The 12,177-nt window shown below is 41.0% G+C and overlaps 1 protein-coding gene across 12 annotated transcripts in view; it reads right to left on the bottom strand.

Annotated features, from left to right (window-relative positions):
- Positions 1 to 12,177, bottom strand: part of RAPGEF4 (Rap guanine nucleotide exchange factor 4) — a gene marked incomplete at both ends in the record, with an annotated part of 284,857 nt that overhangs the window by 85,496 nt on the left and 187,184 nt on the right. The gene's annotated exons all lie outside the window — the stretch shown is intronic.

Below are 12,177 nucleotides of genomic sequence, written 5' to 3'. Positions count from 1 at the left end.
GTCAGAACAGTTCTAGGATCTAGCTCCTGTCATCATCCACACCCTTCAGAGGCAGGTCCTAATTTGGAATCCCAGTGAAAATGGCCTGCCACACAGCTACACAGTTGAGTCCCCTAGTCCTACCCAAACCCCCATTTCTCTGAAAGTCATTTCCAAATGGAGGGGAATTATATACTCAACCTTTTGGGACAACCATAAACATCATACCATAAACACAAAGCATAGAAGTTTTGACTTGATTTGATTATGTCACTTCCAGAAGATACGGAAAGATGACAGGTTTACTTATAAGATTACTGTAGGTAAAGAAATCCCCCCCACTTCCATAAGACATCATGTTCGTATCCCAAAACCTATGACTAGGTTAGGCTACTTAGCAAGGGAATTGTGACCTTGTAATTAACATGACAGGGAGATTATCTCAATGTGTTCAGGTGGTCTCCTGATGGAATGGTGGAAGAGGGAGGCAAATGAGTTAGAACCAGAGAGAGAGCAGTGTGCGCAGGATACAGCCTGCTTTGAAGATGGAAGAGCACAAGTCAAGGACAAGAACAGTCTCTAGAAGATGAAAAGGGTAAAGCAATTGATGAGATTTCCCCCAGGAGCCTGCAGAAGACGTGTCAACACCTTGATTTCAGCCCACCGAGCCCCACAGCAAACTTCTAAACTATAGCACTGTAAGGTTACTAATTTGTGTTGTTTTAAGCCACTAAGCTTCTGGTAATTTATTAGAGGCAGTCACAGAAAACTAATGCAGAAACTATTACAGTTTATATTGAAACTCCACCCTTTGCAAATAGAAGCCATTACATTGAAAATAAATTGGTAGGCTTTGCCTCTAGTGCTAATTAAAAAATATAATCAATGGGGGAAACAACGGTTGATTAATTTAAAATACTTAATGTATCCAGATAGAAATGTACATGTATAAACATCCATCTCCCTTTTTATCAGCAATAAATTTCAGGTGAGTTACTGCTTTAATATAAGAAGAGCACTAGGGAGAAAGGGAAAGAATGTTAAGCTTTAGAAAATCATAGATGAGATATAGATTTACTTAGAATGACTACAAACTCACTAAACTTAAACATTTTTATCACCTCACTGGCATCTAGTAGGCTTTTCCCCTCCTCTTGAAATCAGAACACATTGTTCTAGCACACACTGTTTCAACCAGCATAGACCAAGGAATACCAATGTAGCCCAGTTCAATAGTTTTATTTTTTTTTTTATTTTTTTTTTTTTAGAGGCATGTTTTATTTATTTATTTTATTTGTTTGTTTGTTTTGTTTATACATGCACTGGGTACAGTCAGAAGCGCGGGAGGGTGAGAGAATTCACCAGAGCCAGAGTGGGGAGCAGAGTAGGCAGAGGGACTGAAGTACACTGCTGAGGGGAGCAGCGGGCGGCAGGAGAGGTCTGCGCACCATGTGGGATCCGCCGCCGGTGGCCGGGGAGCAGCCGGGGATCGAACCAGCGCCACAGAGGCCGCGGGCAGCTTCGCAACCCAGCGCTCAACCGCTGCGCCACCGGGGAGGCCCAGTTCAATAGTTTTAAACAAGAGGTTGACTTTGCCCTGAAACAGCCTCTGCTCCCTCAGGAGACCTTCCAGGGAAACAAGGTCTGGGTACCACCTGTGCTGGTACCACCTCCTTAAAGAAGACAAAGGAGAATTCTACAGTGCCGGATAATCTGGGAAAATTTCAAAAGTGCCAAGCCAGCATGCTTCAGGGTCCTGGAAATGTGTGCGTTTAAAACATGCTGATTACTTCCAGGTTGTGAGTTTCCAGTACTCATTCATCCTGCCTCTGCACACTACACAGGCACCTTTATATGTCCAGTTATATGCTTGGTTATAGATCCAAGTTGTAGAAGCCTCGGGCTAGTCTTGAAAATAATAGCAGAAATAGCAGAAATCCATTTCTTCTTGCCTTGGAAGAAAGAATTGCAGGCATGTGTGGTCTAGAGTAGATGACAATGGGGTTAACTTCCGAAGTAATCTTTTTTCTTTCCTATGGAAAAAATATCCACTTATTTTGCAATAGTCTAGAGAGGCTGGCTGAGCTAGGGGTCAAGAAGAAGCCCATGCTTGAAAGCATATCATTTTCACTAAAATATTGACTATACCCTGCCCCCACCTCCTAGAGACTTCCTTACTTGTAATGAGAAAAGGGAAATTTGCAGTCCAGTATGTTGTTGCATTTATTTATTGACATATTCTCTCATTAATTGTTTAACCCATGGAAGTTTTGCTTTCCGAAGAGCTCATGAGATCAGGCACATTATCAGCATCTTCTACTTTAGCCTTGTATGTTGTCTGCACACAATATGCTTGTGTTAAATGCTTGAATTAAATTGGATTTGGACTTATCTGACATTTATTGCACTGGGTTGCCAGAGTTCTGCCATGAGCTTTGTGTCCCAATCTATCTTGTTATTCTTACTTCTTGGCTTAAAAATGTTGTGCCTTGCAAAAGGCTTCTGAGAGCAAATACTCCCATGAAAAAGAATTACCCCCTTTCAAAAAGGCCTGAATATGGTTTTTCACGAGGCCTATTACAGAGCCTCATACCTCATTATAATCTACTGGGGAGTTATTGTGCCTCTTGTAATGAAGACTAAATTCATATTTTTCATCTCCTGATTAGTATTTCTGCATTGGCTCTGGTGCCAAAAAGAATATTTTCCCTTACTGTTTCTCCTTTTCAGTAGTAATATAAACATAATAAAAAGCAGTCGAATACATCCCCTCTCCAGAAACAAACAAAAACCAATTATGGTCAATCCTGAGGGAAGTCTTCAGGAGAGAAAGCCAAGAAAAGCAGAGAGAAAGCTGAATACCTCTGCCTTTATCTGTCCTCACTGCTTAGCTTTTTAGGAGCACATTTTCACAGCCCAGTTTGGATTCTTTCATGCCCAGGTAGGGAGGGAGAATTTTCATCAACACATGATTGATGTGTTGAAATGTATGAAATTTAATAGGAGGGGAGTTATTCCTTCTAGGGCTTATCTGTGATAGGTATTTTCTGACTACAGGTAAAATCATGGGCAGTCTCAGAAAGCAAACAAGCAAGCATGAGTGAAGGCTCGCCCCATGCTAACCTAGGGTCTGCTTTCTTTGCCTGTAGCCCGACAGGAAGAGTCTGTGAGGATATGGACTAGGAACAGCGTTAAAGGACCCTAGCGGTGCATGTGGCAGCCCTGCCCCCTCTCTATGGCCACTTGCCCACCTTGCTGTGCCAGCCCTGGGACTGTTTGTTCCCAGGCAGTTTTTTGCCTTCTCCTGTGCTGCTCTGCATCACAGGGGGCTGGGCCCTGCAGAGTGTCTCCCAAGCTTCTCTGGCCCTGGTTTTGCTTTTAGAGCTGATTTTCTTGCTTTGGTCATCTCACTAATTTTACCGTACCACTTCTTTTCTACTACTGCTTAATCATTTAGAAGAGGAAATTCTTTTCTTTATTTCTCTGGCCTCTGGCTGGTGTGGGAGGCGGAGAGCATCTCTATCCGGGGTCATGCCTCTAGGACCTGGAGGCACTCCTGCGTACCAGCTTCCACCAGGATGCCAGGCTCCGGTCATGCCTCCCATCCCCCTGTCCTTTTATCCAAGGATCTCCCGCTTAGCTAACACTTGGGTTACCTCCCAGTCACCTATTTGACTTCTCAACTCTTCCCCACACATAAAGCCAACTCCATCATTAATTCCCTCAGTGGGGAATACTGTGAGTCATTTCCATTTTCCTGCTCAGTCTCGGACTGCTACCTAATGTCTCAGGTAGATTTGTCTTAGCCCTGGCAGGGCAGCTCCTCGAAGCCAAATGTTTTATTGCCATAATGCTGTTTTTCAAAAAGTTCATTTGGAACAAGCATGATGCATGGTGCTGTCATCTGGGAGGTCCTTGTGAATATTTATTGCTGGAAACTTGTAAGTTCAGGTCTGATGCCTGATAACCTATGGGCTTAGATGCACTTTTCTCCACAAACTTTAATCATTCAGAACACAAACTGCTCCAGAGGGTGAGCAGTGAGCGAAAGCATCTCTAGACGAAAAGGTGCAGGTGGCTTGGGGTTATTGGACCCGCAGTATAGACAGTGGAGTGAGATAGACTTGGATTCCACTCCCAGCTCTTCTAGTTATTAGCCAGGGGAACTCAGTCCCCACCTGTCTCCAGTCTTAGATGCCATGATAAAAATGAGAGAAGTGATAAAATAAGGAGAAAACAGGTGGAAGACAACACGTGTGAAGAGTCTGACAGGAAATGCTTTGTTCCTTGAGGGCTGCTTTTCTTACTTAGATTTTCACTAACATCACCATGCTGCTTTTTTCCATCTCCTGTTTAGTCTCATCATTAATATGCAGAAAATGAAATTAATTTCTGCATTGCTCTAAAGCACCACTAAAGTGAAATTCTCAAGACACACACACAAAAGCAATAAAGTCACTTTCACAACAGAGGGTTCCCCGAACAGGCATTGGCAGTGACTTTCTCAGGGGCCCGAACTTTCTGTCACACATGCCCTGTTTTACCACATGTGGCTGCTGAGCACTAACATCTTACAACACGGTATCCTGCCTAACTGAACACTGTGTTCCTTTCAAAGACAAATTTTTATTCCCCCCAAAATAAGCCTTTCCCAGCTTTCACCCTGTGTGTATTCCTTGGGGATTTTATTCAAGTAAAGGAAATGTTCCCTTCTCAAAGCTTTCATTCACTATGTCACCCCCAAATTGAAAATCTCTGAGCCAGGTAAGATTCTGAGACTACAGCTTTCAGCAGATGAAACAACTTCTTGGTTCTGAAACTGGTACTAGGATTATCTTGCTAAAAGACAACCCTGTGTCTATTTTACCCCTTTAGAAGCTACGAATCAAAGCAAAGGAAAAATTCTGGTTGAAGCCTAAAGTTTCTCCTGCTTTGGCAATACTGTCTTTTTAGGGTTCCAAGGAACCAAAAAAGGAACTTTCCAACAAAATTAATTAGCCTACTAGCCTTTTGTTAAAATACAGCCATTTGTTTCTGTTGAAACAAATAAAAATGATGCAACCTTCAAATGTTTCATTGCATTTCTTTTGGCATTTTACAATAATATAACTAGCTCTTAGATATATGTCTTATTCTTATCATAGTTATCAGTGTCATCACTTTTTGATTGATCAAAGGAAATTAAAGTGAGGACTAACTCAGATGCATACACAGATTTTCCACTCAAATAACTATAAGTTTTTACATTTGTTAAATAGTGGGAAAATCATCTATAGAACCTGTCTGGCATCCATCTATGGGCCTCTTTTTTTTTTTTTTTCTTTTTTTTGGGGGGGGGGAATGTATGCTAGTACTCCAAAGATTATTTAACAAAAGATTTCATCATTATTAAGGCAATCATTGAAGTGGAGAGGTTTGTCCCATAGGAATCAACATGAAGAAATAATGGTTTAAAAATGTAACCAGGTTTTGATTTCAGCAATCTTAGAAGAGAGTGAAATTTAACCATGTAGTCCATATATTTAAGACAACACATTCTGCATTTTAACTTAGCCAGCTAAAGACTTGACACATATATATGAACTTTATATATACATATATGAGTTTTATATATATGAGTTTATAAATACATGTGTGTATAAGTTTTGTTATGGGCTAAGAAAATTGAATGCATTAAAGTTTCAAAGTGAAGCAGGAAACTATTTTCCCCACTCTGTTTAGACTAATAGTAGTTAGATAGGACTTGAGTGAGTCCTTTATGAATTTTTTAAGTGTGTATCAAATTAACCAATTATAAGATATTCAGCCATTTTCTGCTTATTGATATATTGACTGAAGTGATGATCCAAAAGTACTGGAATGATAACATTTTATATTACTTAGATTTAATTAATATAATCTGCAAGTATATATATATATATATATATATACTTCTTTAATATAGTTATGTTATTTTTTTTATGAGTTAATTATTTTTTTTAATAATAAATTTTATTGTTATATTCCCCATACAATTGCAGCCCCCCCATTCTGACCCCAATCCCTCCCCTCCCACCCCCGCCCCCCTAAAAGTGTTTCTGGTTCATAGTTTTTTGTTGATTTTGATTTTCACTTTCTTATAGTTATTCATTTTCCTGGTCCCTTATTAAAGTTCTCTAGATTCCTGCTATGAGTGAGACCATCCGGTATTTTTCTTTTTCTTTTTGGCTTATTTCGCTGAGCATGATCCCTTCCAGTGCCATCCATGTTGCTGCAAATTGCATGTGTTTATCTTTTTTGAATGCTGAGTAATATTCCATGGTATATATGGACCACATCTTCTTGATCCAGTCATCTATTTTTGGGCATTTGGGCTGTTTCCAAAGCTTAGCTATTGTAAACAGTGCTGCTATAAACATAGGGGTGCAGGTGTTCTTTGGAATTGATGTTTCTGTGTCCTTTGGGTAAATACCTAGGAGTGGAATTGCTGGATCATTTGGCAGCTCTATGTTTAGTAGGTCCAGAAATCTCCACACAGCTCTCCACAGTGGTTGGACCAGTTTGCACTCCCACCAACAGTGCAGGAGAGTTCCTTTTTCTCTACAACCTTGCCAACATTTGTTGTTGCTAGTTTTTTTAATATGTGCCATTCTCACTGGTGTAAGGTGGTATCTCATGGTAGTTTTGATTTGCATTTCCCGGATGGCAAGTGATGTTGAACATTTTTTCATATGCCTGTTGGCCATTTGCATTTCCTCTTCAGAGAAGTTTCTTTTTAGCTCTTCTGCCCATTTTTTGACTGGATTCTTTTCTTTGTTGTTGTTGAGTCTCATCAGCTCTTTGCAGATTTTTGTGATCAGTCCTTTATCATTAGTGTTGGGTGCAAAAATGTTCTCCCAGTTGGTGGGGTTTCTCTTTGTTTTTGTTATTGTCTCTTTTGCTGTGCAGAAGCTCTTTAATTTGATGTAGTCCCAGCTGTTTATCTTTGCCTTCACTATCACTGCTTTGGGTGATGTGTTTGTAAAGATGTCTTTGATGTGCAAATCACGTAGTGTTTCGCCTATATTTCCTTCTATATATTTTATGGTTTCAGGTCTTATGTCTAGTTCTTTAATCCATTTTGAGTTGATTTTTGTGTATGGTGTGAGGTAGTGGTCAAGCTTCATTCTTTTGCATGTAGCGACCCAGTTTTCCCAGCACCATTTATTGAACAAACTTTCTTTGCTCCAATGCATAGTCTTTGCTCCTTTGTCAAAGATTAGTTGACCATAAATCTGTGGGTTTATTTCTGGATTTTCTATTCGATTCCATTGGTCTGTATGTCTGTTCTTGTTCCAATACCATGCAGTTTTGATGATTATGGCTTTGTAGTATAGTTTGAAGTCTGGGAGTGTAATGCCTCCATTCCCTTCTTTTTTTTTCAGGAGAGCTTTGGCTATTCGGGGTTTTTTGTGATTCCATATGAATTTCATCAATAATTGTTCTATTTCTTTGAAGAATGACATTGAAATTTTGATTGGAATAGCATTGAATCTGTATATTGCTTTTGGAAGGATGGCCATTTTAATAATGTTTATTCTTCCAATCCACGAGCAGGGGATGTCTCTCCATTTCTTTGTGTCTTCTTCTATTTCTTTTAACAGTGTTTTATAGTTTTCTTTGTATAGGTCCTTTACCTCTTTTGTTAGATTTATTCCCAAATATTTGATTTTTTTTGTTTCAATAACAAAAGGGATGGTCTTTTTGATTTCTTCTTCTTCAGATTTATTGTTTGTGTATAGGAAGGCTACTGACTTTTGCGTGTTGATTTTGTATCCTGCCACTTTACTGAACTGATTGATGAGTTGAATTAGCTTTTCTGTGGAGTTTTTGGGGTTCTCTATGTATAATATCATATCGTCTGCAAATAGTGATAGTTTGACTTCTTCTTTTCCTATTTGGATTCCTTGGATGTCTTTCTCTTGTCTTACTGCCCTGGCTAGGACTTCCAGTATTATATTGAAAAGCAGTGGTGAGAGTGGACATCCTTGTCTTGTTCCAGATCTTAATGGAATTGCTTTCAGCTTTTCACCATTGAGAATGATACTGGCTGTTGGCTTGTCATAGATGGCCTTTATGATGTTGAGGTATGTTCCTTGTATCCCAAGAATTTCAAGGGCTTTTATCATGAATGGGTGTTGCACTTTGTCGAAAGCTTTCTCAGCATCTATTGATATTATCATATGGTTTTTATATTTCTTTTTGTTGATGTGTTGGATAACGTTGATTGATTTTCGGATGTTAAACCATCCTTGTGCCCCTGGAATGAATCCTACTTGGTCGTGGTGAATTATCTTATGGATACATTGTTGGATTCTGATGGCTAAAATTTTATTGAGGATTTTTGCATCAGTGTTCATTAGGGAGATTGGCCTGTAGTTTTCCTTTTTTGTGTTGTCCTTGTTCGGTTTTGGTATTAGTGTAATGTTGGCTTCATAGAACGTGTTTGGTATTGTCCCTTCCTTCTCAATTTTTTGGAAGAGTTTGTGAAGGATAGGCACTAATTCGTCTCTGAATGTTTGGTAGAATTCATTTGTAAATCCATCAGGTCCTGGGCTTTTGTTTTTGGGGAGGTTTTTGATTACCATTTCAATTTTGCTAATTGTAATTGGTCTGTTTAGGTGTTCTATTTCTTCTTTATCTAGCTTTGGGTGATTGTAGAGTTGTAGGAATTTGTCCATCTCCTCTAGATTGTTAAACTTGTTTCCATATAACTGTTCATAGTAGTTACTGATTATTCTTTTGATTTCTGCTGTGTCTGTTGTGATTTCTCCTCTTTCATTGATGATCCTGTTTATTTGTGCTTTCTCCCTTTTTTCCTTTGTGAGCCTGGCTAGGGGTTTGTCTATTTTATTGATTTTTTCAAAGAACCAGCTCTTGGTTTCATTGATCTTTTGGATTGTTTTTTTAGTTTCAATTTCACTTATTTCTGCTTTGGTTTTTATTATTTCTTTTCTTCTACTGGTTTTGGGGTTTTTTTGTTGTTCTTTTTCTAGATCTTTGAGCTTCGAGATTAGGTTGTTTCTTTGAGTTCTTTCTTGTTTCTTGATGTGAGCTTCTATTGCTATATATTTTCCTCTTATTACTGCTTTTGCTGCATCCCATACATTTAGGATATTGGTGTCCTCCTTGTCGTTCAATTCAAAAAATTTTTTAATTTCCTCTTTGATCTCCTCATTAGTCCAGTGGTCTTCCAGTAGTGTGGTTTTTAATCTCCATGAGGTAGGAAAGTTCCTTGCCTTCTTTTTATGGTTTATTTCTAGTTGGATGCCTTCATGGTCAGAAAAGATGGTTGATATGATTTCAATCTTGGTGTATCTGTTGATGTTTGTCTTGTGCCCCAGTATGTGATCGATCCTGGAGAATGATCCGTGTGCGCTTGAGAAAAATGTGTACTCCGTTTTTTTGGGGTTTAGTGTTCTATAGATGTCTGTTAAGCCCAATTGCTCTAGGTCCTTGTTTAGAGCTTTGGTTTCTTTACTTATTTTTTTTCTTGTTGATCTATCCATTGTTGATAGTGGTGTGTTGAAGTCTCCCACTACGTATGTGTTTTCTCTGATGTCTGTTTTCAGAGAGGACAACAGTTGTCTGATATATTTTGGTGCTCCTTCGTTTGGTGCGTATATGTTAATGAGTGTTATTTCTTCTTGAAGTATTGTCCCCTTGATCATAATGTAGTGACCATTGGGGTCTCTTTTTATCTTTTTGAGTTTGAAATCTGTTTTATCTGATATAAGTATAGCTGTTCCTGCTTTCTTTTTTGGTCCATTTGCTTGTAGGATTGTTTTCCATCCTTTAACTTTGAGCCTATTTTTATCTTTTGTCGCTAAATGTGTTTCCTGGAGACAGCAAAAGGTTGGGTTTTGTTTCTTAATCCAGGCTGCAACTCTGTGTCTTTTTATTGAAGAGTTTAGTCCATTTACATTTAGAGTTAATATTGATATGTTAACATCTGTATTTGCCATTGTGTTTGTCTTTCCTTTGATTTTATTTATTCTTTTAATAACTTTTTTTTTTTTTGGCCTTCTTTCATTGTTATTCGTCCCTCTGAGGTTCTGGCTTTAGGACTCCTTGTAGTATTTTTTGGAGTGGGGGTTTAGTTGCAATGAAATTCCGGAGTTTCTGTTTGTCTGGGAAGGTCCATATTCTTTCTTCAAAGAGGAAGGAGAGCTTTGCGGGATAGAGTATTCTTGGTTGGCATCTGTTTTTTTGGAGTCTGTTGACTATGTCCCTCCACTCTCTCCTTGCCCGTAGTGTTTCTTCGGAGAAGTCTGATGTCAGCCTGATTGGCTTTCCTTTGAATGTTATCTGTTTCTTCCCTCTTGCCAGCTTCATTATTTTTTCCTTGTCCTGGATTCTTGGGAGCTTTACTATTATGTGTCTTGCTGTATTTTTTCTTTCGTCGTGGAAGTTTGGTGTTCTTCTTGCTTCTTGTATATCAATTTTCAGCTCCTTCTTCACATTTGGGAAGTTCTCTTCAATTATCTCTTTGAATATTTTCTCTGTTCCTACTTCTCTCTCCTTTCCTTCTGGTATTCCTATAACTCTTATATTTCCTTTCCTCATGGAGTCAGATAGTTCCCGAAGTCTTTCTTCATTCTTTTTCCTTCGTACTTCTCTTTCCTTTTCTGTTTTGGTTCTTTTTATTTCTGTGTCTTCAAGAGCACTTATTCGTTCTTCCATTTCATCAATTCTGCTTTCATTGCTTTTCCCAGAATTCTTTAGTTCTTCCACTAATTCTTTGATCTCCTGCATTTCTTTTACTTCCCTCTTTAGGGACTCAATTTCATTCTTCTGATCGTTGATTATTTTTCCCTTATCATTGTTTTCCTTTATGACTTCTGTCAGTTTTTTAATCACGGCAATTTTAAATTCTCTTTCTGGAAGGCTCAGAAGTTCTTCCAAGTTACTGTCGTTGCAATCTGAGGGCTGGTTTTCTTTTTGTGGTGTGCTTTTTCTCTGGAGAGTTGCTAGGTTGCGTGTGGTTCTTCTCCTCCCTACTGTCTGTTTTCTAATTTGCCGTATGCGTTGGGACACTGTGTAGTTGGGACTGGCCGGCATCTTGGGTGACCTTCTCTGCTCCCCTCTGGTTCCTCCAGGAGTCATCTGTCAGTTTCAAGCAGTCTTTATTGGAGAAAGGCCCCTGTCCTAAAATGTCGATGTGGGGACACACTCCCCTGTGCGCCTGGTCTGCCCCGGCGGTGGGTTCCTGCTCCCCCTCTGGGCTTGGACTGCAGGCCAGAGGGGGTCTGGCGTGGGCGAACTTCCCCCGCTCACCTCTGGCTCCTGAGGAAGCCTTCTGCAGGTAGTCTTTACTGAAGAAATGTCCCTGTTCTAAAATGGTGATGTGGGACACACTCCCTGCGCGTTCGGTGTCAGGCACACTCTTCTGCGTGCCTGGTCTGCCCTGGCTGTGGGTGCTCGCTCTCCCTGTGGGCTCAGACTACTTGTTCGGAAGGGGCCGGGTGTGGGCTAACTCCCCAGCTGGCCACTAGCTCCTTCAGGAGCCTGTGCTGGCTACAAGTCGCTAGGTGGCGCCAAAGATCTCTCCTAGAGCCCTTGGGGAGCTGATTTTCCACCCCGTGGGACAGGGAGCAAAGCGGGGATGGTAGGGTACACCTCAACGGCTTTGGGGTGCTGTGTCTGCCTTGTGCCCCACCGTCGTGGGGAACCCACGCCCCTAATTTCGTGCCCCGGGTCTCAGTTCCAAAGCCCTCAGTTCCAGGACGCGGGCTGTAGCCCAGTTCAGTGGCGCGGGAATGGCGCCTTTTGCACCGCTCCCCTGCCTGGGCACCTGGTTCCTGCTTACTCAGGGAGGGACCTTCACCTCAGTGAGGACCTCCGCGCGTCTCCCCGCAAGCCTAGGTCGTCTCCCAAGCCTAGGTCGCAGGCGCGGGGACCTGGGCAGCCGCGATCCTGGTCTGCACTTGCTTTTCAAGCGCGCCGAGCGAGCCACTTTCCGCGCAAGCTTACCGGCAGCCCGGGCTGTGAGTCTCCCGGGGTCTTTGTTCTTCTCTAATGGCGCCCGAGCCGTTCGCTCACCGCTGCGGCGAATCCTGCAGGGTTCGCCTCAGCTCCCGTTCACGGGGTGTGGTGGCCGCAATAGTTCCTTTCCACTCACAGTCCCGCTTGCTGCGTCGTTTGTTCTTGTTGGCCGTTTTGGTTTGTTGTTTCCCTCCT

Source organism: Talpa europaea, assembly GCF_964194135.1.
Source record: "Talpa europaea genome assembly, chromosome: 1".
Classification (NCBI taxonomy): Eukaryota; Metazoa; Chordata; class Mammalia; order Eulipotyphla; family Talpidae; genus Talpa; species Talpa europaea.
This window is presented reverse-complemented; position numbering and strand designations above follow the sequence as displayed.